Genomic DNA, 27,980 nt, shown 5'->3' with positions numbered 1-27,980 from the left:
CAAAGTTATCAAACTGCACGAGACTTTTAGTACGTCTAGACTCTGACGTCATATAACGTCGCTTGTAAGTAGCATTACCAAAACAAAGTCTGAACAGGGCTTATTTTAATAAAGAAGTTTTAATCTACTATTTGTCTGCTATATATCCATCAAATCAACGTGGGTGTATATTTTTTTTTGGAACTTCTTGCTACTGCGAGAACGTTGTTTGTGGGGAGAAGCAATTCGCAAAGCATTATGGGACCACAGGTAACTGTGGAAAAAAATTCATTTGGATCAATTTGCAAAGTCAGAATTTTCTCTTCGCCCAGGCATTGCTTTTAGAGCTCTGAGTGATGAGCGGCGCTTTGCGCTGCTCGCTGCGCTCGCTAATATCTATGCTTTTTCATATGTTAATTTAATATTATAACTGGAAAGGATTGACAGGGAATCAAACTTGGACTCCTGCATAGCTTGTAAGCTGCTCTAATCCACCCATGCCGACATCCCGGTCAGCACAATCCAAACCACTAAGTGTATCTGGTCACCAGCAATTGGACCTGCCTGAGCTTCTTGTGTCTGATCACCAGCAATTGAACTTGCCTATCTGCCATTTTCATATAGGTTTGTTAACGCCCAAGAAAGTATGAAGTGTACTTAAACTAAACTTATGATCTGGTATTTTCAATAAGATTTTTTTTTAAATTGAATGAGGAAGTTATTGATATTTTGAAGTTATTTTGAGCAGCATATTTCAATCCATTTATTGTGAATAAAAAAGATTTCTTTTAGTTGGAAATGATGTAGTTTACTCAATGGTGTGTAGACTGTCAACATGTGAAACCTACATAGTCTCCTCTGTTAAAGATCACTAATGGTGGATAAACAATGAGTGATGCAGACTGTTCACCAAAAGGGAGTTTTGACACCTGTATGCCTATATTTCTACCAATCACCCTGTTATCTTTTTTGTCATGTTCTTTGGACAGGTAAAATAACAAGGTAATTGTTGAAAATAATTTTAATATGTAATAAAAATAGAACATATATAAACTACATACACAGCATCAATACCCCTTCCTCCTTTTGCACAGTGGCACAGGTGAGCTTTTTTGATCCAAATTTGTCCATTGCATGTGCAATCTAATTAAAATTAGATCCTTTGATCTGCTCACATATGATCCCTACACACTTTGTGTAGCGATCATATGTGAGCTGATCAAAGGATTTAATTTCAATTAGATTGTAGCATGTAGTCATTTACATCATTGATTTTTTGGTTAACTTTTCACAATTTCCTCTTCTTCTCTGAAACTAATTTTAACCAAATTTGGCACAGAGTATCCTTGTGTAAAGATTTAAATGAAGGATCATGCCCCCTTTCAAGTGGAAATAATTAAGAATAAGCAAAAACTTGAGTGTGGTCATTTAGGAATCTTGTTCAGAACAACATATATTCCAGTCAGGGAAGGACATGATAAAGTCAGTTTAGAACCTAGCTTACCCAGACTTAAAGTGACTTCCTTCAGTCAGTTTAGAACCTAACCCAGTCAGGCAGAAACCTAACCCACTTAGGCAGGAACAAGAATTAGTCAGTTCAGATCCAAATCAGTAATGCAGAAACAAAACCCACTCAGGCTAAAAATTGAATAAGTCAGTTTAGAACATTACCCAGTCAGGCAGAATCATAAAACTGTTAGTTAAGAACCTAACCCAGTCGGATAGAAACTTAACTCAGTCAGGCATGAACATAAAACAGTCATATTAGAACCTAACCCAGTCAGGTAGAAACATCAAACACTCAGTTTAAAACCTAACCCAGTCAGGAAGATACATTACCTAGTCAGTAAGAAACATGAATTAGTCAGTTTAGAACCTAACGCAGTCGGAGCGTATCATAAAACATTCATTTTAGAACCTATCCCATTCAGGAAAGTAACCCAGTCAATCAGGGACATAAAACAGTCAGTTCACATCCTAACCCAGTTAGGTATAATCATAAAACAGTCAGTTCAGAAACATGAACAAGTCAATTTAGAACCTAGGCAGAATTGCGTAACATTCAGTTAAGAACCTAACCCAGTCAGGTAGAAACCTTACCCAGTCAGGTAGAAACCTTACCCAGTCAGGTAGAAACCTAAGCCAGTCAGGTAGAAACATAAAACTGGCAGTTTAGAACCTAACCCAGTCAGGATTAAACATAACCCAGTAAAACAGAAACATGAACAAGTCTGTTTAGAACCTAATCCAGTCAGACAGAATCAGAAAACAGTCAGTTTAAAACCCAACCCAGTCAGGTAGAAACATAATCCTTTCAGAAACTGAAATAGTCAGTTCAGAACTTAACCCAGTTAGGTAGAAACATAACCCAGTCAGGCAGTAATATGTACAAGACAGTTTAGAACTTAACCCAGTCAGGCAGGGACATGAACAAGTCATTTAAGAACCTAACCCAGTCAAGCTGAATCATGAAACTGTCAGTTTAGAACCAAACCCAGTCAGGCAGAAATATTACCCTGTCAGGCAGAATCATAAAACTATCAGTTTTGAACCCAACCCAGTCAGGAAGAAACCTATCCCAGTCAGACAGAAACATGAACAAGTCAATTTAGAACCTAACCCAGTCAGGCAGAATTGTATAACATTCAGTTAAGAACCTAACCCAATCAGGTAGAAAAATAAACCAGTCAGGTAGAAACATAAATCTGGCAGTTTAGAACCTAACCCAGTCAGGATTAAACATAACCAGGTCAGACAGAAACATGAACAAGTCAGTTTAGAACCTAATCCAGTCAGGCAGAATCAGAAAAAGTCAGCTTAAAACCCAACTCAGTCAGGTATAAACATAATCCAGTCAGAAACATAAAACAGTCAGTTCAGATCTTAACCCAGTCAGGTAGAAACATAACCCAGTCAGGCAGTAATATGAACAAGTCAGTTTAGAACTTAACCCAGTCAGGCAGGAACATGAACAAGTCAGTTAAAAAACCTAACCCAGTCAGGCTGAAACATAAAACAGTCAGTTTAGAACCTAACCTAGTCAGGCAGGAACATAGGCAGGTCAAGAACCTAACCCCTAATCCCTAATCCTTGCCCTATGTGCCTCCGGGTGCAACAAGGACTAGGTAGTAGTTAGGTAAGAACCTAACCCAGTGAGGTAGAATTGTAAAACAGTAAGCTTAAAACCTAACCCAGTCAAACAGGAACATAAAACTGTCAGTTTAGAACCTAACCTATTCAGGCAAAAACCTAACCCAGTCAGGTGGAAGCCTATCCCACTCGGGCAAGAACATGAACAAGTCAGTTTAAAACTAACCCAGTTAGGCAGAATCATGAAACAGTCGGTTCAGAACCTTATTCAGTGCGGCAAGATCATAAAACAGTCAGTTTAGAACCTAACCCAGTCAGGCAGAGTCATAAAACAGTCAGTTTAGAACCTAACCCTGTCAGGTAGAAACATAACCAAGTCAAGCAGGAACATGAACAAGTCAGTTTAGAACCCAACCCAGTCAGGCAAAATCATGAAGCAGTCACTTTAAAACCTAACCCATTCAAGTAGAAACCTAACCCAGTCAGGCAGGAACATGAACAAGTCGGTTCAGAACCTAACCCAGTCAGGCAGAATCATGAAACAGTCATTTTAGAACGTAACCCAGTCAGGTAAAAACATAAAACAGTCAGTTTATAACCTATCCCAGTCAGGAAAAAACCTAACCTAGTCAGGCAGAAACATGAAAAAGTCAGATAAGAACCTAATGCAGTCAGGGAGAATCATGAAACAGTCAGTTTAGAACCTAACCCAGTCAGGCAGAGTCATGAAACAGTCAGTTCAGAACCTTACTCAGTGCGGCAGGATCATAAAACCGTCAGTTTAAAACCTTATCCAGTCAGGCAGAATCATAAAACAGTCAGTGTAGAACCTAACCCTGTCAGGTAGAAACCTAACCCAGTCAGGCAGGAAAATGAACAAGTCAGTTTAGAACCCAACCCAGTCAGGCAGAAACATAACCCAGTCAGAAACATAAAACAGTCAGTTCAGAACTTAACCAGTCAGGTAGAAAGATAACCCAGTCGGGCAGTAATATGAACAAGTCAGTTTAGAACTTAACCCAGTCGGGCAGGAATATGAACAAGTCAGTTAAAAACCTAAGCCAGTCAGACTGAATCATAAAACAGTCAGTTTAGAACTTAACCCAGATAGGCAGGAACATAAGACAGTTAAGAACCTAACAAAGTCAGGTAGAATTGTGAAACAGTAAGCTTAAAATCTAACCCAGTCAGGAAGAAACCTAATTCAGTCAGACAGGAACATAAAACTGTGAGTTCAGAACCTAACCCAGTCAGGTAGAAACCTAACCCAGTCAGGCAGGAATATAAAATATTCAGTTCAGAACCTAACCCAGAAACATAACCCAGTCAGGCAGTAATATGAACAAATCAGTTTAGAACTTGAGCCGGTCAGGCAGGAACATGAACAATTCAGTTAAGAAACCAAGCCAGTGAGGCTGAATCATAAAACAGTCAGTTAAGAACCTAACCCAGTCACATAGAGTTGTAAAACAGTAAGCTTAAAACCTTACCCAGTCAGGTAGAAACCTGACCCAGTCAGACAGGAACATGAACAAGTTAGTTCAAAACCTAACCCAGTCAGGTATAAACCTAACCCTGTCAGGCAGGAACATGAACAAGTCAGTTTAAAACCTAACCCAGTCAGGCAGAATCATAAAATAGCCAGTTTAGAACCCAAACAAGTCAGGTAGAAACTTAACCCACTCAGGCAGAATCATAAAACTATCAGTTTAGAACCTAACCCAGTCAGGAAGAAACTTAACCCAGCCAGGTGGAACCCTAACCCAGTCAGGCAAGAACATGAACAAGTCAGTTTAGAACCTAAACCAGGCAGACAGAATCAGAAAACAGTCAGCTTAAAACCCAACCCTGTCAGGTAGAAACATAACCCAGTCAGAAACATAAAACAGTTGGTTCAGAACTTAACCCAGTCAGGTAGAAACATAACCCAGTCAGGCAGTAATATGAACAAGTCGGTTAAGAAATTAACCCAGTCAGGCAGGAACATAAACAAGTCAGTTAAGAACCTAACCCAGTCAGGCAGAATCGCGAAACTGTCAGTTTAGAACCTAACCCATTCAGGCAGGAACATAAAACAGTCAGTTTAGAACCTAACCCACTCAGGCAGAATCATAAAACAGTCAGTTTAGAACCTAACCCAGTCAGGAAGAAACTTAACCCAGCCAGGTGGAAACCTAACCCAGTCAGGCAAGAACATGAACAAGTCAGTTTAGAACCTGACCCAGTCAGACAGAATCAGAAAACAGTCAGCTTAAAACCCAACCCTGTCAGGTAGAAACATAACCCATTCAGAAGCATAAAACAGTCGGTTCAGAACTTAACCCAGTCAGGTAGAAACATAACCCAGTGAGGCAGTAATATGAACAAGTCAGTTAAGAAATTAACCCAGTCAGGCAGGAACATAAACAAGTCAGTTAAGAACCTAACCCAGTCAGGCAGAATCACGAAACTGTCAGTTTAGAACCTAACCCAGTCAGGCAGAAACATAAAACAGTCAGTTTAGAACCTAACCCAGTCGGGCAGAATCATGAAACAGTCAGTTTAGAACCTACCCAGTCAGATATAAACATAAAACTGTCGGTTTAGAACCTATCCCAGTCAGGAAAAAATGTAACCTAGTCGGGCAGAAACATGAACAAGTCAGTTCAGAACCTAACCCAGTCAGGCAGAATCATAAAACTGTCAGTTTAGAGCCTAACCCAGTCAGGTAGAAATCTAATCCAGTTAGACAGGAACATGAATAAGTCAGTTTAGAAACAAACCCACTCTAGTTAAAACCTAACCCAGTCAAGCTGGAACAAAACAAGTCAGTTTAGATCCAGACATTCTGAGTTTGAAATTTTGATGTTAAAGGGGGAGTTTCGATAAGGCTGCTCAGCGGCCCACTTTTTCTTAAATATAAATTTCAATTTATTTTTTCAAAACTAGTTTAGTATTCAAGATAAATATGTTAACTTTTGTTATTTATATTTTAAAAGTTAATATGAGAAGAATTAACACCGTAGCTGATACATACTTAGATGTACACTCAGATTCGTTAACATTAGGCTCATGGGAAAATATAAGAGGGTGGCATTTATAAATCGATGTTTAGAATATGAAGTGCATGAGGGACACTCACCTAAATTTGTTCAGTAATTAGATATACTCTGCACACTAATTTCTTGAAATATGATGAGTGTCGCCTGTGCACTTCATATCCAAAAATTGAAAATTGCATAACATGCATATCTAAAAGTAGAAACTCCTGGTTTCTTGATCTGACTCTGTGTTAAAATACTAAGCCAAAAGTAGCATATTTTGTTGAATTAAAGAAGATTCTCGATTATACATGTATTAACAGTAGAAAACATCATCGTATCCTGTCTTCATTTTGATACTATTTTTGTCGCCAACATATAACGTTAACGCTAACGTCACATTTTTAGCTCACCTCCTCGAAGTTGGGGGAGCTTTTGTAATACCGTCAGCATCGGTGTTCCAGGTAAAACTTTTTGAAGCAGATTTTTTTTCAAGTATATCTATGCCCTATATTAATCACAGTCACCTGATCTAGCATGTTTCCTTGTCACCAGTAAGGTTTCAAATGCTGGATTTTAGCCAAAGAATGTCCAGGTAAATGTTTTAAAAGCAGGTTTAAGTTTTTGGAGCAGAGCAGCTGTAAGCACTTGTTGATCAGACTTGCTTCATGATGCATCTACAGATGCACACTATTAGATTGCTTTAGATGCTGGATATGACCTACATTTCCTTAATGATAGAGCAGGTTAAAGATTTTGAAGTGTGTCTCATTCTTATGTGACTATAAGCCCTATCATAACCAAACTTGCACTGATGATGCATCTAGGATTGCACACTACCAGACATGATTCAGATGCTGGAACTGAACAAAAAAGTTTTAAAGCAAGTCCATTCCTTAACGTTATTTATCATGCATAGTTACAAGAAAGTCAAAAATACAAATATTTTTGACTTTCTTGTATAGAAATTCACGCTCCAACATGCTAGAGAAGTGCCCATGTATTTCCGTGTGATTGACATATAGGGAACGTGGATTGTTTTAAGTCTGGATGTCTAGGCGCATATGTCTGCCTGATTAAGGATTAAACACATATCTTTGGCATTTACACGTGTATTTCGAACTGCGCTTTGGTCTAGCAAATCATTTATAATGAATTCTAAAACTCTCTAAATGAGGAGTGACTAGAGTTGGTGAAGCAACTTAAGTATCTATGGAGAGCGGGGAAGCGATAGGAAATTAGTCCTGGCTGGGATTCTCTCAGTTATGCTGAAAACATGATGCAGGCAAATACTTCTAAGTTTCATAATGAAAAGGAAACACTCAATGTATTATAGATTTTTCCATCATTTGGCTATTCACATATTACGTATCATGATAAAATATTTTTGACTGTAATTAATATTATTCATATTATCAAATACATTGCAATATACTGAAGCCGGTAGGTGCTAGGTAAAAAAAAAAATATTATCTGGCCTGCCATTGAAATATCTGGCGGCTGCCAGAAAAAATTTAGTGGTTTGCCAATCAAGTTGTAGCACCCAATGATGTACCTTAATGCACTTGATTGACAGAGGTACACAGACCAGGTATTTTTAAAGGCGGTGCTTAAAATCTCTGCCTTTAACGACATCTACAACTTCTGTTTGTAGTCAAATCTGGGAGTTTCATGCCTTATTAGCAAGATTACATTCTACACCGCAAGAAACTTACTTGCCTGCTTCTAGTTATTTATGTGTTGGCTGCCAAATAAGTTTCTGGTCGCTGCCAGTTATTTATGTTTTGGCCGCAGGAAAGCTATTTGGCAGATATATTTTTCTAGTGGCCGCCAAATAATTATGTGGTGGCTGCCAGATAAAATATTTTTCTTACCTTGCACCTACAACGTACCAGCTTACATAGCAATATGATTCTTTTAAATAAACTTCTTATTCATGTATGTATATAAAGTTGCATTTATTTTTTAATCTTTTTAATTCAAAACATTTTATTTAAGGAGGCTGGGGGGTAAACAAATTAACCACAAATTAAGCACCAGATTTAACTTTAATTTTTAGATATGATATCTTAAGCTGTCAACTATCATTCGGCAAAGAAAAATTTCAAAAATTTTAGTTTTAAAATTTGATTATTTTCTATATCTTCATATGGAGCTCTTCTTCTAAAGGAGATCAATATAGTCTAAAAATGGCCACAACCCCCCAGCCTCTTTAATTTCAATTTTATGATATTAAGGTATATTTTTATAAAATATGTAGTTGTATAATCTCATTGATGAAAATGTATTGCATATCCCTGTATATGACGTTTTTACGTTTACCTATCTCATGTCCATATATCTTTTCATTTGCATTTTTCGTATGGGAAAATGTTAAATATTGATTGTAAAGTTTACATATAAACTGTCGATTAATTATGATGTTAAAACTTTCTATATATGTTTATGTTTTATAAGATCAATTCGTCCTCTTTTAAAGAAAAGTAACATTTAACACACCAGAAAAATATCGCACCTTAAAAAAAAAATATTCGCGTAAGGTAAATACCATTTTCCGTAAAAAAAAATTGTTGAAATTGGTTAATTTATGTCTTTATTCATATTTACCCTATTTCATTTATTATTTTGACGATTTAAAAAATCCACTTTCCCCCTATAAAAATGTCTACTCCAAAAATATACAAAAGGGGGTATACTTAAATTTTCAATTATCACGTGACCGGAAAATGCTTCACATAAATTATTTTCATATTTTTTGGACGATAAGGAGTTTTTCTACAAAATATAAAAAATTTCAGAAAATTTCGTGAGGGGCCGAAAAACCGCCTTATCGAAACTCCCCCTTTGTTTTTATTATTGTTTGGTTGATGAAGTAATGTTCCTAGTTTCATATTTTACTTCACTGGAATTTTTGCAAATGAAAGAACAATTTTAAAAATGTGTTTGATAACCCCAAAAAACTGCACCAGATATACTCAAAGATTTTTATTGTATTTTATAATCGTCTATACTTATTTTAAATTCTTTGTCATTGCAAGAAATCATTTGCAATTCTGTAAATGAGTATAATTTCTGTGAATTCAAATTACCATAGAAGCAGAATTTTTAGGGAGGATTCAATTTTGGCATTTTTAGTGAGGGAACTGAGATTGCTAAAATTGAATATTGCTAACAATTTATTCTATTTTGGCTGTTATAGCTTTCTCTCTTGATATTACAAAATCACTTAAATTACTTCTTGCTAAAAATTTGGGGGTAAATTTCTAAATTGGCATCTCACTAAGATTTCCACTTATACAGTATTTTTTTGTTAAAAACAAGTACATGTATTTGGTGGTTTATTTTCTTAGAATATGGAAATGCTTTCATAATAGGCATATACATGTTCATATATCTCTTAAGAAGGTCATTATTTTTTTTCAGATCTGCTCTTTTGATGAAAACTGTGAAAAAAGATCCCATTTCATAAAATTCTAAGATGTTAAAATGTAGTACAACACCTAAAATGAAAATTTTGTGCATTTTTCCAGGTAAAACAAGTAGAAAGAAAAGGCTGGAGCAAAGATGAGAAAAGGTAGGTTAACATAGTTGTCATTTGATAAAATCAAAAGATGCTATTTAGTACCAGGGATGGGGTAATGGTAATGTGTAATGGTAATTGACTGTAATTAATTACGAATTTTGATGTAATTGAAAGTAATGTGTAATTGACCCAATTTTCAATTACATGTAATTGTAATTTAATTAATTACTTTTGAGAAAAGCATGTAATTCACAATTACTTTTCAATTACATTCAATTACACCTGTGTTTAATAAATGAGAAATAGCCTCCACCCCTTCAAATCCCATACACTTTATTCAAGAAAGGTTAACTGATTTATTTTTACAAAATGTTCTATAATAATTTTTTTTAATCATATATTTCCTTTATTTAGTGAATTGCTGTTTCCTCTTTAAAAAGCATTTTCTTCAAAACTTTTTAATCATATTTATCTCTTTGTTTATAATGTAAAAATAAAATAAACTAGATACTTATTGCCTAGGCAATAACAGGTCTTCCGTTTTCTTGACTCTTGTGTCAACTGGTTTGAAAAAAAAAGCTGAAAATGAAAAAAAAATGTCCTTCCAGCAGGGATCGAACTCAAAACCTTTGGTTTGTAAGGCAGGCGCGCTAACCACTAGACCACGTATTCTGATGAAGATGGAGGTAGTAAATTAATTGTTTAAGAATAAATAGGAATAAAAGCACGTGTTCTCTTGTTTGTTATGGAATGTAGTGATCAGTATTGAATAGATTGAGAAACATGATTGGTGTATAATACAATTGCAGATTTTCGGTTTAAAAAATCATTTGAGATGGTCTATATTTGGAATGCATTGAGTTAATCATTCAGAGCCTATGATGCATTAGAACTGCAGTGTCGAGACTTTGTTTACAAAGATAGGAAAATTTCGGATCGGGTTCGGATGTGACTGAATATCCTAAAATAATAGGTAAGATTAAAATAAGCATCTCTGTGTCGATTGAATTAAATGTAAGTAGCATAAATTAAAATTTCAGATAGGGATTTTAGAGAGAAAAATGTGTCAATGAGAGCGTGAAAATTTATTTGCTAGGAAAAAATCGCTGTTTTCGACATTCATTCGATTAATATTAATTCTAAATAAAATTGAAATAAATTCCACATACTAGAGAAAGCAAGAATGCTTGGTGTTAAAATATCATATCATATCAAGAGAATCGACTGCTATTCATAACAACTGAAGAAATAACCGAGAAAAGCTTTAATTAATTTTTATGTTCATCGGCATCTAAATTTCAGATACGAAAAAAGATATAGTGTTTGCCGTAAACATTCATAATTTCTATACACTTCAGAGATTCACCGTCAAATTTTCAGGAAACTTTCTTTCAGATATCTTCTGCAATACCTCGAAATGTTATGTCGATCCGAGGTGTTGTATGAGTTCTAGAAAAATATTCTAGGCTGAAATTAATGTTTTTTTTTTTTGTTTTTTTTGTTTTTTTTTTTTTTTTTGATTTTGATTTTTTTTTGTTGTTGATTTTTTTGGAAGGGTAGGGGGGAAAGAGGAGTAAATTAATTATTGATTCTGACCTTTTGGTCAAAGGTCAAGGTCATCAAAGGTCAAGGTCAAAGGTCAAGGTCATTGAGAAAATCCCGGAAAAAAAATTTACTTTCTACGTTTTTTTTTTTACTTCATCAAGACTGAAATTACTCAAAACAAATAAAATGTTCATTCTACACCTAAATTATTCACAACTGATCATCCCTATAAGTTTTCATGAAAAATTACTCATGTTCCGATTTTTCGGCCGGCACTTCCAGTGAAAATAATTTGCATGGTTTTAGTCTATCTAACATCTGCATTAGCCAAACATTTCTGTAAAAAGAAAAAAAAAACTTGGAAAATTCACCTTGTTTGCATCGCTTCCGGTCACGCCGGAAACTGACGGCAATGTACGATTTTCAAATGATGTAGAAAAACTGGTGACTGACTATCAGTCCTGAAAGTTTTGGATTTCAGTCGTTTACTGGTGCTGAGCAATTAGGTGAATAAAATCTCAATTTGAGGGCAGGAAAATACGCAACCGGAAGTGAATTTTACTAAGATGTTTGACGTCAATCTAGACATCTGCAGTCTCAATAACATACATAAAAATCATTTAAAGAACTCTCTCTATAAGCGATATGTTGGGGAAAAATTCCAAACCCCTACTATGTTGTTTTTCTCTTATAACCGGAAGTTGTCGTTTTTGTTTCCGGTGGGACTAACACATATCGTAACTGTGAAAAAGATACAATTATATGATGCAAGTCTTATTCAAAAAGAGAAAAGTTGAAATTTTTGATTTCTTTGATCACTTCCTGTGACGACCGGAAGTGACGACTGATGCTCTTAACCCAAATGGTTTTGTCTACTCCTCAAGGTCTAATACTCCTATAAGTGTGGTGTCTAAATCTCTTACCGTTTCTCAGATATCACTCGGACAAGTTCTCATTTTGCGGACATTCAAACGCGCGACCGGAAGTGAATTTTACAAAGATATTTGACGTTACTCTAGACATTTGCAGTCTTGATAACATATTCAAAAATCAATTCAAATACTTTATCTATAAAAAATATTTATGGGAAAGTAAAATACTCAAGTTATGCAGTTTTTCGCTTATAGCCGGAAGTTGACGTTTTTGTTTCCGGTGAGACCAACATATTTCGAAACTACAAATGAAATGCAATAATGTGATGCAGAAAAAGATTCAAAAAAGAAAAGTTGAAATTTTCGATTTCTTTGATCACTTCCTGTGACGACCGGAAGTGACGGCTGACGCTCTTAACCCAAATGGATTTGCCTACTCCTCAAGATCTATTAACCATATAAGTTTGGTGTCTTAATCTCTTACCGTTTCTGAGATATGACTGGGACAAAATATTTTTGAAAAAAACGGAAATCGGACATATCTGACGACAGGAAGTGAATTTTGAAAAAATGAAAAAAACGCCTAGGGGTATTTTCATTTTCTATCATCCCTGAAAATTTCAAGAAAATCCGTCCAGCCATCTCTGAGAAATCACCCGGAAAAGAAAAGGGGAAAAAAAAAAATAATAATAATAATAAAAAGAAGAAACAGTAGAATCACTATAAGGTCTTCCGTCTGAAACGGAAGACCTTAATAATTTCCATTAAGTTGTGTATGAATTGACACTTAAAATATCTAGTCCATTGGCTTCTAATTCTTTGTTTGCCATACCTACAGCTTGTCTTAGAAGTGATTAACAGGTGCTAAGTAGTGCCCTAGGGTCATGTTCATATTGACACTAAACTTAAATAGAGATTTTACACTCATTTTGACTAGTATATACCTAATGGTAGTTTTGTACACATACATTGACTATGTCTTCCCACAAATCTTTTTTGTAATATATAATTTGGTGTTATAACACCAATATTTATAATATATTAAAAATTTGTGGGAAGACAGTAGTTTGACACACAATATGTCAAATATAACATTTTGAGATATATTGCTTAGGATGATAAAAAAGCAGGAAACAAGGCAAAATGCACCCATTGTTTTCCATAAATATATCAGAAAGCTTTAAAAATGGACACATGAATTAATGTAAAACAGCATCCGGGTCCTGTAAAAGGACCATGTCCCAGTTGAAAATTGGCTCTCTTTTTTTCCCTAAATTGAGGTAACGATTCCCAACTGATGACCAAATTCAATTTTTTGATGCTGTTTATATATAGAAATAACATGTTTTGAAATTTTAATCATTTTTAAAGATATATATTATGTGTATATAGGGAACAAGTCCACTATTTAACTCTTTAATCAAAAAATAAATAAAATTCAACAACATTTCCCAATTTTGCCACTTTTCTATGAAAAATTTACAATTAAAAGGGTACAGGACCCTGGACCAAAAAGGGTCAATAATATTTATAATAAGCCCTGAAACTTGCTATTAGTCAGTATTTACCGGTAAGTATTCATGTCACAAATGCCCCAGTGTAAAATATCTTCATTGTGGCAGAAAAATCTGATGGATGTAGGTTAGGGGACACAATTTTTAAAAAATTCATAACATCTAAACAATGTTTACTTCATGTAAAAAAAAAGTTACTAAATGTATATGAATATAAATGAATGTTCATGACTATTTATCATTGTTTATTTTTATACGTTTTTTCCTAATGTAATTTGTAATTTAATTAATTACATTTGCAAAGTAATTGTAATTTAATTAATTACATTTCAAAATCCTTGTAATGGTAATGGTAATTTAATTGAAGGTTTTGGGCGAGTAATTGTAATCAGTACCCACCCATCCCCTCCCCTTAAAGCAAATAGACTTAAAAGGGACAAAAGACTGTAATCACTTTGTTTGTATGTTTTGATATACATGTATGTCCTGAACATGTCTTTTAGCTGATAAACTAATTTGACTGAGTTCAAAAACATACCTGCATTTTATCTGTATAAGAGATTTTAAAAATTGATGAACAGATCTGATTCAGACTTTTTGCTTAGACTGTACTTCCCATCTTTTGACAGCACCATATGCCAAGGGTTTGTAAGGAGAGTAGCAGATCAGAAACCTTTGACTAGAGAAGATGGTATTTGTTGTGACAAGACCTTTCTTTGAATACAAACACTTTTTGAACTCTTCACTTTAACCTTGTAGACCTCAACCTAAATTTGAAAAATCCAAACCTTTGTCTTGAACTGCCATAGGGGACAACAATGTTTCACAAACACATCTTGTTATTTCATATAAATATCATTTGCTTTCCTTTCAACTTAAAATTATGCAATAGTTTGTCATAATTACAGTGAATGGAGACAGATTCTGATGATGCCATCATTGGGAGACAGGATGACTATAAGACACTAATTCCTCATCCATAAAGATTTCTACAAGTGGTTCATTTGGTAGGTTAGACTGGCATACCAACAAACTTAGATGGTGTGATAGAATCACTTTTTCCCCCAGAGAATACATTGTTTTACATTTCTTGGACACTCCTCAGCATAATAATTAATCATATTTAAAGAAAACACTACCAATTCTACAATGTGACAACAAATGTTCAAAAGGCAGTAAACTGAATATTTTTTGCTCACCTCAACAAAGTCGAGATGAGCTTTTGCTTTAGAAGTGTGTTGACATCCCAGTAAAAGTTTTATGGGCAAGTTCATTCCCAAGTAACTTTAAGCGTAGAGCTTATAGTTACTTGGGAATGAACTTGCCCATAAAACTTTTACAAAGTACCAAAGTTTCAAGTAACTATAAGCTCTACCTGTACAAAAAGTTGCATGGATGATGCTTCTGACTTAAGTGGATGATAAGACATTTATTTTCAGGATGATTATTTTGGACATTCCCAAGAAACTATAATTCCTAACTAGACCAAACTTGTATGGTAAGGCATGTAGATGTGCACACTACTAGAACATTCAATTTATGATAGACATTGCCTTCACTCATAGATAATATTCTTCTGAGGAGAACTTTAAGAAAAGTGATTTTGATGTTATGCACTTATATTTTCAGAAATGAATACAGATTTCATTACAAGACGTGAGTATGTTCAAAGGAAACAGCCAGTCAAAATGAACTTAGTCAGTTGTAGTTGTATATATAACGAGAGACAATTTATTTTTATTTTTTCATTTTTGGCATCTTATTTTAGGCCTACAGTATTAATTTTGGACTCATGAGCTAAGAATATCATATCTTTAGCAGAATTGTCCCACTTAATTAAAGGGAACTTTTTTTTAGGTGTGCATGGTGCAACATCCTGGATGGTGTGTAGTATGTTTGTTAACATGTGAAGCCTACGTGTATTTCAGGGTAGATATGTTTACTGTTAATTACTGTCGGGTGTATTTTTTCTGGTCTCAATTTTTAAGTCACCTGAGTCACTCAGGTGACCTATAGCTATCCGTTTTTGTCTGTCATCGTGCAATGTGTGTTAACATTTGAACATTTTTAGCTTCTTCTCTGAAACCGCTCAACCAATTTCAACCAAATTTGGCATATAGCATTCTATGGGTGAAGGGGAACAAAAATTTTGAATTTCATGGTCCCTGCCCCCCTGGGGCCTAAGGGGTGGGGCTAAAACCACCAAAATTAATGCAATCTTTAAAAATCTTCTTCTTTATTCCTGGACATCAAGCAGTCAAACTGTTAGCATGATTGTAATAAGCATTGAGCCCTCTACCAAAATTATGAAATTCATGGCCCCAGGGTCAGGGGTTCTGGTGCTAGGGTGGGGCTTTATAGATCATCTAGTGAAAGTGCATTATTTCTTTGAAAATCTTTTTCTCTGCTCCTGGATATTAAATAAACCAACTAAGTACATAGTTATGATGAGCAAGAGTGCCTCTTCCAAAATTGTGAATTTCATGGCCCAAGGGTCAGCGGTTCTGGTGTTAGGTTGGGGCTCTATTGATTATATAGTGAAAATGCATTAATTCTTTGAAAATCTTCTTCTCTGCTCCTGGATATAAAATAAACTAAATAAGTACATAGTTATGATGAGCAAGAGTGCCACTTCCAAACTTGTGAATTTCATGTTCCAAGGGTCAGGGGTTCTGGTGTTAGGGCGGGGCTCTATTGATTGTGTAGTGAAAATGCATTAATTCTTTGAAAATCTTCTTCTCTGCTCCTGGGTATTAAATAAAGTAACTAAGTACATAGTTATGATGAGCAAGAGTGCCTCTTCCAAAATTTTGAATTTCATGGTCCCAGGGTCAGGGGTTCTGGTGTTAGGGTGGGGCTCTATTGATTATATAGTGAAAATGCATTAATTCTTTGAAAATCTTTTTCTCTGCTCCTGGGTATTAAATAAAGTAACTACGTACATAGTTATGATGAGCAAGAGTGCCTCTTCCAAAATTGTGAATTTCATGGCCCCAGGGTTAGGGGTTCTGGTGTTAGGGCGGGGCTATATTGATTATATAGTGAAAATGCATTAATTCTTTGAAAATCTTCTTCTCTGCTCCTTGGTATTAAATAAAGTATTTAAGAACATAGTTATGGTGAACATGGCTGCCTTTTTAGAAATTATGAATTTCATGGCCCCAGGGTTAGGGGTTCTGGTGTTAGGGCGGGGCTCTATTGATTATATAGTAAAATTGCATTAGTTCTTTGAAAATCTTCTCTGCTCTTGGATTTTAAATAAACTAACTTGGTGCATAGTTATGACAAGCATGGTTGCCTTTTCCAGAATTGTGAATTTCATGGCCCCTGGATCAGGGGTTCTAGTGTAAGGGCGGGGCTATATTGATTATATAGGGAAAATGCATAAATTTTTTCAAAATTTTCTTCTCTACTCCTGGGTATTTTTCAAACAAAGGAAGTGCATGGTTATAAGGAAGAATGCCTCTTCCAAAATTGTGAAATTCATGGCCCCAGGTAGACTTGGAAATAATAGATGAATAAAATTGAGACAAAAATAACTTATCCTTTTTAATTGTTCTTCAAAGGCCAAGAGAGGCCAATGTGAGAAGTAAAAATATGGGGTTAAAAAATAGACAGTTTGTTGATATTCTGCATGGTAATAGTGATAAATGGGGGACAGATAGATACTAGACCAATTATTTTGTTGATGCAAATCATACTATTTTCTTGCTTTTGGGCAACAGAGCTTCATTTATCAGTTTATGGATCCTCTAAATTGTTGTATTGTACTCAGGTGACCGTTAAGGCCCTTGGGCCTCTTGTTTGTTTAAGCATTAATCTTTATTTTCTCTTTCATTGATTATCTGCTTAGAGTCTTAGTTAATTAATTAATTTAATTGAGGCTATATAGTAACATGTAGTGAAATTATTTCATTGTGTCGGACCTAAAGAGTAACAGGTAACTCTCATTTTGACTACAATTTCTCTGATTTCAGGAGTTGTCTCCCATGTTTAAGATCAGTAATGGCGGATATACAATGCAGTATGCTGTCTGGTCATCAACAGAGAGTTTTGACACCCGTATTTCTACCAATCACCTCTGTAACCTTTGTTGTATTCATCAGATAGGTAAGAAAAACAAGATAATTAATTAAAATAATTTTAATAAGATAAAATTAAAACAGTTTTACATGTATGGACTCCCTCATATAAGAAAATGTCACATTTTACTCATACAATTATACATCATTTACATTTCCACATTTTCCCCATTTACACAGTTGAATAGAATCAGTGCATAATAAAACATAACAACAATTATTATATAGTCTATAAATTTACAAATTATTTATTAATTACAAAATTCATACATTTAAATTAAATACACAGCATCAATGCCCCCACTCCCCTCCCTCCCCCCCCCCCCCTCCCTTTTCACACAACTTCCTTTTTAATATTGAATCTGTTACTGATTTACTGTAAGTGTCTTTAGATTTTTAGCTCACCTCAAAGAAGTTGGGGGAGCTTATGTGATACCTCCGGCGTCCCAGGTTATAGTTTTTGCAGCAGTTTTCTTTTTCAGCACTTCTATGCCTTACATAAATCAGAGTTGCATGGAAGATGTTTATAGTGTGTTTCTTTGTACCAGTCAAGGTTTCAGATGCTGCAATTTCAGCTAAAAGATGACCAGGTTAATGTTTTTAAAGCAGGTTGAAGATTTTGGAGCAGGTTAAAGTTTTTGGGGCAGGTCTCATTTCCAAGTAACTATAAGCCCTATCGTGACCAAACTTGCATGGATGATACATCTTAGGATGCTAACTACCACCCTTCTTTAGATGCTGGATCTGACCTACATTTTCCAGATGAGTGACCAGGTTAAAGTTTATAGAACAGGTTCATTCTAAAGTAACTATAGACCCATGTTGACCAGACTTGCATGGATGATACATCTAAGGATGCACACTACCAGGCTAGCTTCGGATACTGGATCTGACCTACGTTTTCCAGATGGGTGACCAGGTTAAAGTTTTTGGAGCAGGATCATTCTAAAGTAACTATTTGCTGTACCTTGACCCGACTTGCATGGATGATACATCTAAGGATGCACACTACTGGACTTGCTTCAGATGCTTGATTTGATCTACATATTCCAGATGAGTGACCAGGTTAAAGTTTTTGGTTCAGGTCCATTACCAAGAATCTATAAGGCCTTTCTGAACCGAACTTGCAAGGATGATGCATCAAGGGATGAACATTCTCAAACTTGCTTCAGATGCTGGATTTCTGGATAATTGGCAAGTTAAAAGTTCTTAGATTAGTCCATTCCCAAGTAACTGTAAAGCCCTATCAGAGCAAAATTGCATAAATGTTGCATCTAGGGATGCACACTACTAGGTTATTTGTTTAGTGTGGGACTTTGCCTTACACAAACATTCATTGAGTTGAGTTATGTAATCTTTGATTACCTATGTTTTATTGTAGAGCTGATATCTTTTAGATCTACAGTATTTTCTTTGAGATATATACAGTACATGCATTTTAACAGTTTTGGATTTTTCGCAGTTTTGCATTTCTTCTGTTGTCTTTGAGAGTCAAAGAAATGATGCAAGTCTTTAAGGTTTTCAATGACATGTCCTTGTTTTTCAGATTCACCAGATGCAGCTGCTCCATCTCCATCACTGGTGAAATGGGAAATGACTAGTGGACGGTCATCACTTTGTAACTCACCATTTTGCAGCCCATCTCTTCTCATCTTCAGTGGTGGCCTCTGGAGGAATGGTTGCAGTGCAGTCTTCGTGTCTTAGGCAGATAACTTCCTTTCCTTTGCTTCTCAGGTGTCTGCCTTTCTTGCATAGTTTATTCCCACACAACACTGCCACAACATTTTTCCTCTGAGTAACATTTTCACTTGTGGTATAAGTCACATTGGTGGCAGCTTGGAATGGGGTTATTCCAATGGCACTGAAGGTGGCATTATTATATCTGGCATGTCCTTCCGCTCTGATGTGGTATCAGGAAGTCCACAATTTTCATTAAGTTCTTGAATGTTCTGCCTTATTTTTTTCAGGGCGGGGTCACAACAGGGGAACAATTTTTACATAGGTATATATAGGAAAACTCATTAAAGAATATTCATCTTAAGCACAGCTTAGCCATGGGGCCACAACAGGGGATCAAATTTATAAATAGAAATATATAGGAAATATCTTTAAAAATCTTCTCAAGAACAGCAAACTAATGATCAGTCATATTTATATTGAATTATCCTCAGGTTGTGTAGGTTGAAGTTTGCTCAAATCATGACCACGGGGTGTAGAGTGGGGCAGAAGTGGGGGAAGCATCCTCAGGTAGTGTAGATTGAAGTTTGTTCAATTCAAGATCTCCTGGGGTAGGATGGGACCACAAAAAATGATCAAAGTTTTAAGGAAGAGGGATCTAATTCAATTAGCTCCTGAATTAATTATTTCACACTAACATCTCTATTTAGCATTAACTCATATCAGCTGGAGGCTCAAGTGAGCTCTTTCTGATCAAAATTTGTGCATTTGTCCATCTCCTTCATAATTTTTCACATTTTCACCTTCTTTTCTAGAACCACTGTGTCAATTTCAAACAAACTTCGTACAAAGCATGCTTTGGTAAAGGAAATTCATTCTGACGAAGGACCACATCTCTTCCCAGCAGAGATAATTAAGAAACAGTAAAAATTTGGTATGATCGTTGTCACGACAGCCGTCGTGTTCTGTTCAGTCAGACACAACAAGATTTTTTTTTCTATTTACATTTTTTTTATATATATAAATAAAATCAGTATTAACAATATTTACACCATATTTATACAGTTATAATTTACAATATGTATATCTTAAAAGTCTCTTTCAATCCACGTCATTCTGGTGTTTGCTCACAACCACGCATACGTCCAGACACGCCCCGTTTCACGACGGACTCCCGCCAACTGGCTCCCAGTGGGTCTTCGGTCTGTTGAACGTCATTGCCAACACACACATGACTAGATATTATCAGGATTTTATCAGGAACCTTTAAATTAAATAACATTTTTAAGTCACAGGTTACGTATACCTTTAAAAAAAGACTAGTCACCATTGACTATCATTGCACAAATGGCACACCGTACAAACAGTAAATCTAACCAAACACTGTTATATATGTAGACAGCGTTAAGAATACACAATTTCTTAACAAAAGTGGTTTTAACAACTAAACCCACGACACCGACTGTATAAGCGGCAAAAAAACCAAAATGCATTGCGTGCGTACATAACTTAGTACATGCACAAAACCAGAACATTACACGCATGAGTAACTCTACTCAGCAAAACTTGTATACGTAAACAGTAACAAAAACATTACTTAACCCGTTTTCTTACAAAGTTAACAAATCTTAATGCAATATCAAAATACTAAATAATAAGAAAATTTAACTTACCCCTCATGGAGAAATGGTTACCGTTGTAAAAACTACCTATCTACACATCTTGGATTGTACGTCAAGCATGTAAAAAGTATGAAAACGTGGACCCCGGCTACCTGGTCAGCAATGCAGCGATTTAAATACTCTAAATACAATAGACTGTAACTGACCAATGCCTGCAATTTCTAAATTTGAGGTTCATTACAGGTAACAGAATAAAGAGGTCCCGTAAAGGAAAAAAAAAAATCATAAACATAAATAAAACAATAATCGGGATTAAATTTTGATTGTGACAATTGTTCAAATGTTCTTAAGAACCACTAGGCTTGAAAATACGAAACCCAAGTAAAAGCTTCCTGACATAGAATAAAATAAGTTTTATACAATTCATGTCCCTGGGAGTATGGTGGGGCAAGTGCGGGCAATCAAGAGTTTTACATGGGAATACATAGGGAAAATCTTATTTTGTATTAAGAACAGCAAAGGCATGATTAGTCATATTGACAATAAAGCACCCACAACAACTTTTTTAGATTCAAGTTTTTCAAAGCATGATGCCTGGGGGTAGGGTGGGGACACAGTAGAGGATGAAAGTATTACCTACAAATATATAGGAAAAATCTGTATAAATCTTCTCAAGCAAAGTCATGATTAGTCATGATTACATGGAAGCATCCTCGGGTGTGTAATTTCAAGTTTGTTAATCATGACTCTTGGGAAAAGGGTGGGGCTACAATATGATATCAAATTTTAAGTAGGAATATGTACAGGAAAAAGAATCTGTTGATGAAGAAGGGTTGTATTCCTCAAATGAGCATTGTGGCTCATGGGCCTCTTGTTTTATATTGTACTGATTATATGTAGCTATAGTGCATAAAAGGTAATGTTTACAATCAAGAAGCCTATCATGCAACTAAAGGAGTTTATATTAGGATTAGACAAAAGAGTAGATCTATTCAAATTTGTTCAAACTGTGGTCCCAGAATTTAGGATCAGGAAAGATTTGACACAGGAATACATATATATAGGAAAAATACTTATAAATCTTTTTTTTTCTAAAGAGCAGCTTGGCTTTGTTAAGGAAGTCTAATAAGCAAGGATCCTCAAGTAGTGCAGTTTCAAATTTATGCAAATCATGACCCCCATATAGGATAAGACCGCATTAGGAGACAAGTTATGTACAAAGAAATATATTTTTAGGTCACCTGAGTCACTTTTCTGTGGATGTGTGTCATTTGTTGGTCATAAACTATAGGTCTTTTTTTAAGCTTTTTCTCTTGAACCTTTGAACCAATTTCAACTAATTTTGGAATAGCATTAATAAGTGAAGGGGTACAAAAATGTTGAATTTCATGGTCACTCCCCCCCTCCCCCTGGGGACTGAGGGGTGGAGTTTGAACCATCAAAATTAGTGCTATCTTTCAAAATCTTCATCATAACTCCTGGACATCTGGCAGTCAAACTGTTGGCATGATTGTAATAAGCACTGAGCCCTTACCAAAACTTTGAAATTCATGAAGGAGGGTTAGGGATTCTGGAGTTAGGGCAGAGCTCTAATGATCATATAATGAAAATGGATAAATTCTTTTTAAAAACCTTCTCCTCTCTGTATAACTTATCAGGTAAACTAGGTGCATGGTTCTAATAAGCAAGGGCACCTCTACTTAAATTGTAAAATTCTTGACCCCAGGCCCTGGGGATCTGATGTTAGGGTGGGGCTTTATTGATGCTTGTGTGCCGGTATGTGTTTCTTTGAAAATCTTCTTTGCTCTTGGGTAATCTAAGTATAAGTGGCTCCAAAGTCAGGGGTTCTGGTGTCAGGGTGAGGTTTTACTGGGTATTTAGCACATGAATTTAGTGCTTGATGAGCAAGAAACTTCTTTTAAAATTGTTAAATGTGGTGCTCCAAGGTCAATGGTTCTGGTGTTTTGGGGGCCTATTAAAGTATATATAGATGCAATATATCTTTGGAAATTTTCATTTCTGCACCTGGATATTGAGCTAACCAAAAATAAAAGCATAGTTATGATGAGCAAAGGTGCCTCTTTCAAAATGGTGAATTTCATGGCCCAATCTAGGTCAGAGTGTTTAGGTGTTCTTTAGGTAAGATAGTGAAATGCATAAATTTTCTAAGTATCTTCTTCTTTACCTAGTGGTATTAAGCAGACAAATGAATGGTATGGTTATGTTGAGCAAGGATACCTCTTTTAAAGTTATGAAAATAATAGCCCCCTGAGTCAGGTCTTTTGGTGTTTATGTGGGGCTGTGTGGAATCTGAACATCGTTATTTCTTTGAAAATCTTCATCTATGCTCCTGGGCAACTAGGAGACAAAAAGAGTACAAAGTTGTGTTGAGCAAGGGCATTTTTAACAAATGTTTTAAATTTTGGAACACTTGGTCAAGTGTCCGGGTTTGGGGCAGGGCTTGAACTGGGCTTCATTAATTTATATTCTACTGAGAGAAATTATTCCCCTCTGCTATTCACCTATGATAATATATCATTGTAAATGATGTAATTGAAATTGAATGAGATACTTATACAAGAAATGTCATAGAATATAATACAAAAAGTCATTTCTTAGTTTTTAGCTCAACTCAACGAAATTGGGGAACCTTATGTGATACCCTCAGCATTGGTGTTGGTGTCCCAGGTTAAGTTTTTGGAGCAGAGTTCTTTTTAACTATGAAAATGAAGAACTGGAAAGGATCTTGATTGATTTTTCTTGGTAAGTTTGGAAGTTTATTCCTTCTGATACATTTATGCAGTAGATGTCCTGTCCTGTTCTATTTAAGAACATCCAAGAAAATTATAGAAGTTCAGGACTTTTCCTTACATATACTTCTTAGCTCACCTGACCTGAAAGCTCAAGTGAGCTTTTTCGATCACATTTTATCTGTAGTCTGTCTGTCTTCTGTCCGTAAACTTTTCACGTTTTCGACTTCTCTTCCAGAACCATTGGGCCAATTTCAACCAAACTTGCCACTAAGCATCCTAGGGTAAAGGGGATTCAAGTTTGATCAAATGAAGGGCCATGTCCTCTTTCAAGGGAAGATATTTCAGAAAAAGTGAAAATGTGGTGGCATCTTTAAAATTCTTCTTCTCAAGAACCACTTGACCAAAAAAGTTCAAACTTATAGGAAACTTTCTTTACATAGTTTATATTCAAGTTTGTTCAAATGATAATCCCCGGGGGTAGAATGAATCTTTAAAAATAACCGGTATTCTTTTCAAGAACATTAAAGCCATTATCAGTCATATTGATTTGGAAGCATCCTCAGGTAGTGTAGATTCAAGTTTGTTCAAATGATAACCCCTGGGGTTAGGCCAGGGTTGGGCCACAATGGGGAATCAAATACTATTCAATACTAAACTGATTTGTGCTTTTTCTTAGCCAATGTGCTCAGATGAGCAATGTGGCCCATGGGTCTCTTGTATTTGGTATCAAAGGAAAGCAGACACAAATATATATATATATATATATATATATATATATATATATATATATATATATATATATATATATATATATATATATATATATATTTAAATACAAGTTTGTTAATTTTTAATTGTTAATTTGTTAAACCCCAAAGCTGTTTTTATCGCTTTTTATGAATGTATGTAAACATGGAGTCCAACAGAAATGATTTTTGGTACTAAATTTATTTATTAAATTAACACAAATGACGCAATTAATACATCAAAATTACAGATAGTTTACAGTTCTTGTTTAGGATCTATTTCATCAATGCAAAAGGAGGACAATCTGTTATGCAGATTTGTGATGATTAGACTAGCGAAAGAGAAGGAACGGATGTTGTTTGGATCGCTAGTCTAATATTTTTTCATATGTTGGTTGTTTCCCCTGTATACACTAAACTTACTATGGAAACTGACTTTAAACATTTTTTTAAATCTTTACTCATTTTGAAGTGGGTAGGGGCATTTCTATGCATGTCCGATTTCGCCGCCGTATATTAACTAAATTATGTAAAAATGATTTGAAGATAATAGTCCATATTAAACAATGTTCACTGAAAAACAATCATGGAAGCCATAAAAAAATTAAGGACCACAATAGGTGAGAACAGCTGTGTACCAGGTGATTGGTCACTAATTACTGTATATACACAGCCATAGGCTATATTGGGTGTTTACATGTGTAGATGATGACACGCTAATTACCCATATGCATATTTAAGTTATTTTTTGATAAGTTTTTGAAAAAATATGTACATTGAAATAAGAAAAAATACATATCCGAGTAACCGAGTACCATTTTTAGTATTCGATATTCGGACGTTCGATCGAGTACCCAGTTAACAGGGTACTCGTTGACATCCCTAATATATATATATATATATATATATATATATATATATATATATATATATATATATATATATATATATATATAGAATATTATTATATTGAAATTTTTCCTTTTTTTTCAGAATGAGACACAAGTGCCTTCCATTTGTGATACTAAAGGAAGCTGTTACAAATTTAGTTTGCCACAGTACTGGCCTGACATATGAGGACAGGAATAAAAGATGTTTTAAAATAGAAATGTCTATAATTTAACTTATAAGTATGATTAACTAAGATCACAAACAACAAATCAGTTGCATTGCAAATGTACATATAGCATGTTTGCACTTACGAGGGAATATTCACTCCCTTTCAGTGAAAGTGTTGGCATGCAGGTCAATTATTGTCACCAAATCATCTGTCATATTCTCTGCATGCAGCTGTAGAATTTGATCAGAAAGATTAGCTACACTATTCTATGTATAAGTCTTATGTATAAATCTAAGACATTTTGGTTTCTAGTCACCAGTCTATATTTATAATCATTGTAGTGTAAAAAAATTCAGGTCCATAAGTCGATTGAGACTTTATGTTTTAGTGAAATGTTTTGTTTATTTATTGCCAACTCGCTGTAAATCAAATGTAGTTAAAAATTTCAGCACTTTCATTGTGTTTATGCAATTTATTGTTCTTCAATGTCAGTGACATGTATATCACTTTATGATGCACAATCAGTATTATTGTACTAGATTTATACTTGTCTCTTGTTGATCTGCATTTTTTGGGGCTAATTAATGTTTAAATCCTACTGTGAACGTCTTCTTTTCACTTGGTGCCAGTGCTTGAAAGAAACCAGCCTGTCAATAATTTTTAAGAAGATGCTGAGATTAGCTTTACATTGTAAAACAAACTGAACACTGTATATAGTATAGCATATCATTGTTAAAGATGTATGTGTGCATGTGTGTTGTATTGTAGATATAATTCTTGTATTACATCATGTATATTTCATAGAAGATTTTGTTAGAAGCTCTGTTTTCATAATTTAATTATTTTCATGTACATAAAGACTTTGATCGTTTGTTTGTTTGTTTGTTGTTTAATGTCCCTCTTGAGAATTTTTCACTGATATGGAGACGCCACCACTTGCTGGTGGAGAGCTGCAAATTTTGACCTATACTCAGCACTCGGGGCCATTGAGCAGTGAGGGATCTTTTTTGTGTCAGCACCTACTGTATCACAGGACCTTGGTTTATACAGTCTCATCCGAAGGACTGGTATCCACGTCCCACAGTGGGATTCGAACCCATGACGTAAGGATCAACTCCTTACTTTGTGACTCTAGAGCGGACGCTCTTACTACTGTGCCACATGGGCAACTTTGTTCAAGGAAATTGGCTGAAGCATTTAACACGAAATTCTACTGATTTTAGGCCTATATAATCCATTCTAATGAAAGATATAGAAGTGTACACAGAGAACATTGTGCTGTAGATTTTATTATTATACCTCTACTGTTATTACTCTATATAAAATTAATACCATAAAACTGTCTATTTCCCTGAGAAGATACTATTTCCCTCATCTGAGGACTACTCCCTGAAAAATCGGAGCTACTCCCTGGGACTACTCCCTCATGAATATTAATAATTTTAACCAATTAAAATGAACAGTGGGCGGAGCATTCAAGGAATCTCGAGTCTGTGACGTAATGTTATTAGCAATGTAAGTATGACGTCAAAACATTTCGACATGCGATGTCAAAATCATACTGAAATATTCTAGCAAAATGAAGGCAACAATAATCCTTCGAAGTGTCAGTGAAATTATTTTATATTTTTTTTAATAATTCTATTTTCCTCGGTATTGATGCATTAGTTATCTTACAATATTTTTGATCATATGCAATTGTGATTATTTAAATACCTCTGTATTGTTTTTAAAAATGTCTGAGTCTCTAGTTTAATAAATCTCCCATGATTGTTTCGGTATAATAAAACAGTTATGGAATGGGTACTTGGGAAATATCAAATTTATGGTTCCCCTCGGTAGGAAACTGTTTCCCTCGGCGGCTTCGCTGCCTCGGGAAATAGTTTCCTCCCTTGGGGAACCATAAATTTGCTATTTCCCTCATACCCATTCCATAACTGTATAATATTATGTTGTTTATTATTTGAAGAATTTGATGTAACCTCAGTCACATTACTACATGTTTGTTAGATTATATTTTGCTTCATTAAGAACCTAGACTGGGGGATTAAGGGAACTCTAAGTACAGTTGAACTTCAGTATTTTGAACACTGATATCTCAAATACCATGGATAATTCAAAGTGATTTGGAAGTTTCAGTCACTTTTTTGTATTTATATTTCATCATTGGTCTCTCAATTCCTCCAAGTTTCTTCTCAGTTCCGTTGAGTCCGAGGTATCAAAGTTTGACTGTAATTTCATTGTTTTAGGCCTTTATAATTCATTTGATGAATGATGTAGTAATGTACACAGAGAATACAAAACGGATTGAAAGCAATAAAGTTATGAACTTCTGTAGATTTTCTTGTGTTCATTTTCAGTTCAAATTAAAGAAAAAGGTGGTGATTTAAAAAAAAAAAACTTCCTTTTTATACACACGAATTGTGATTATAAAGTGAAATATAAAATACAAATATACTGAGTGGATTGGACAACAGAGTAAGTCTATAATTGCACT

At 35.0% G+C, this 27,980-nt stretch overlaps 1 long non-coding RNA gene across 4 annotated transcripts; it reads left to right on the top strand.

Moving 5' to 3' along the window:
* The first annotated feature begins 630 nt into the window (after positions 1 to 630).
* On the top strand, positions 631 to 25,978 carry LOC133205675 (uncharacterized). Of its 4 annotated transcripts, XR_009723641.1 has the most exons (11): positions 631 to 981; positions 9,620 to 9,663; positions 14,173 to 14,234; positions 14,452 to 14,550; positions 14,983 to 15,041; positions 15,173 to 15,199; positions 15,401 to 15,472; positions 17,521 to 17,653; positions 19,172 to 19,359; positions 23,544 to 23,687; positions 25,417 to 25,978. It is a non-coding gene; the product is annotated as an uncharacterized LOC133205675 (long non-coding RNA). The 4 variants fall into 4 exon arrangements; XR_009723638.1 differs by lacking the exon at positions 14,983 to 15,041; XR_009723640.1 differs by having other exon boundaries at positions 14,983 to 15,199.
* The last annotated feature ends 2,002 nt before the right edge of the window (positions 25,979 to 27,980 follow it).

Source organism: Saccostrea echinata, unplaced genomic scaffold (assembly GCF_033153115.1).
Source record: "Saccostrea echinata isolate AGI-Se365-2 ecotype Australia unplaced genomic scaffold, CSIRO_AGI_Sech_v1 ptg000054l, whole genome shotgun sequence".
Lineage (NCBI taxonomy): Eukaryota > Metazoa > Mollusca > Bivalvia > Ostreida > Ostreidae > Saccostrea > Saccostrea echinata.
The sequence above is the reverse complement of the archived record's forward strand: the minus strand, read 5'-3'. Positions and strand labels throughout refer to the sequence as shown.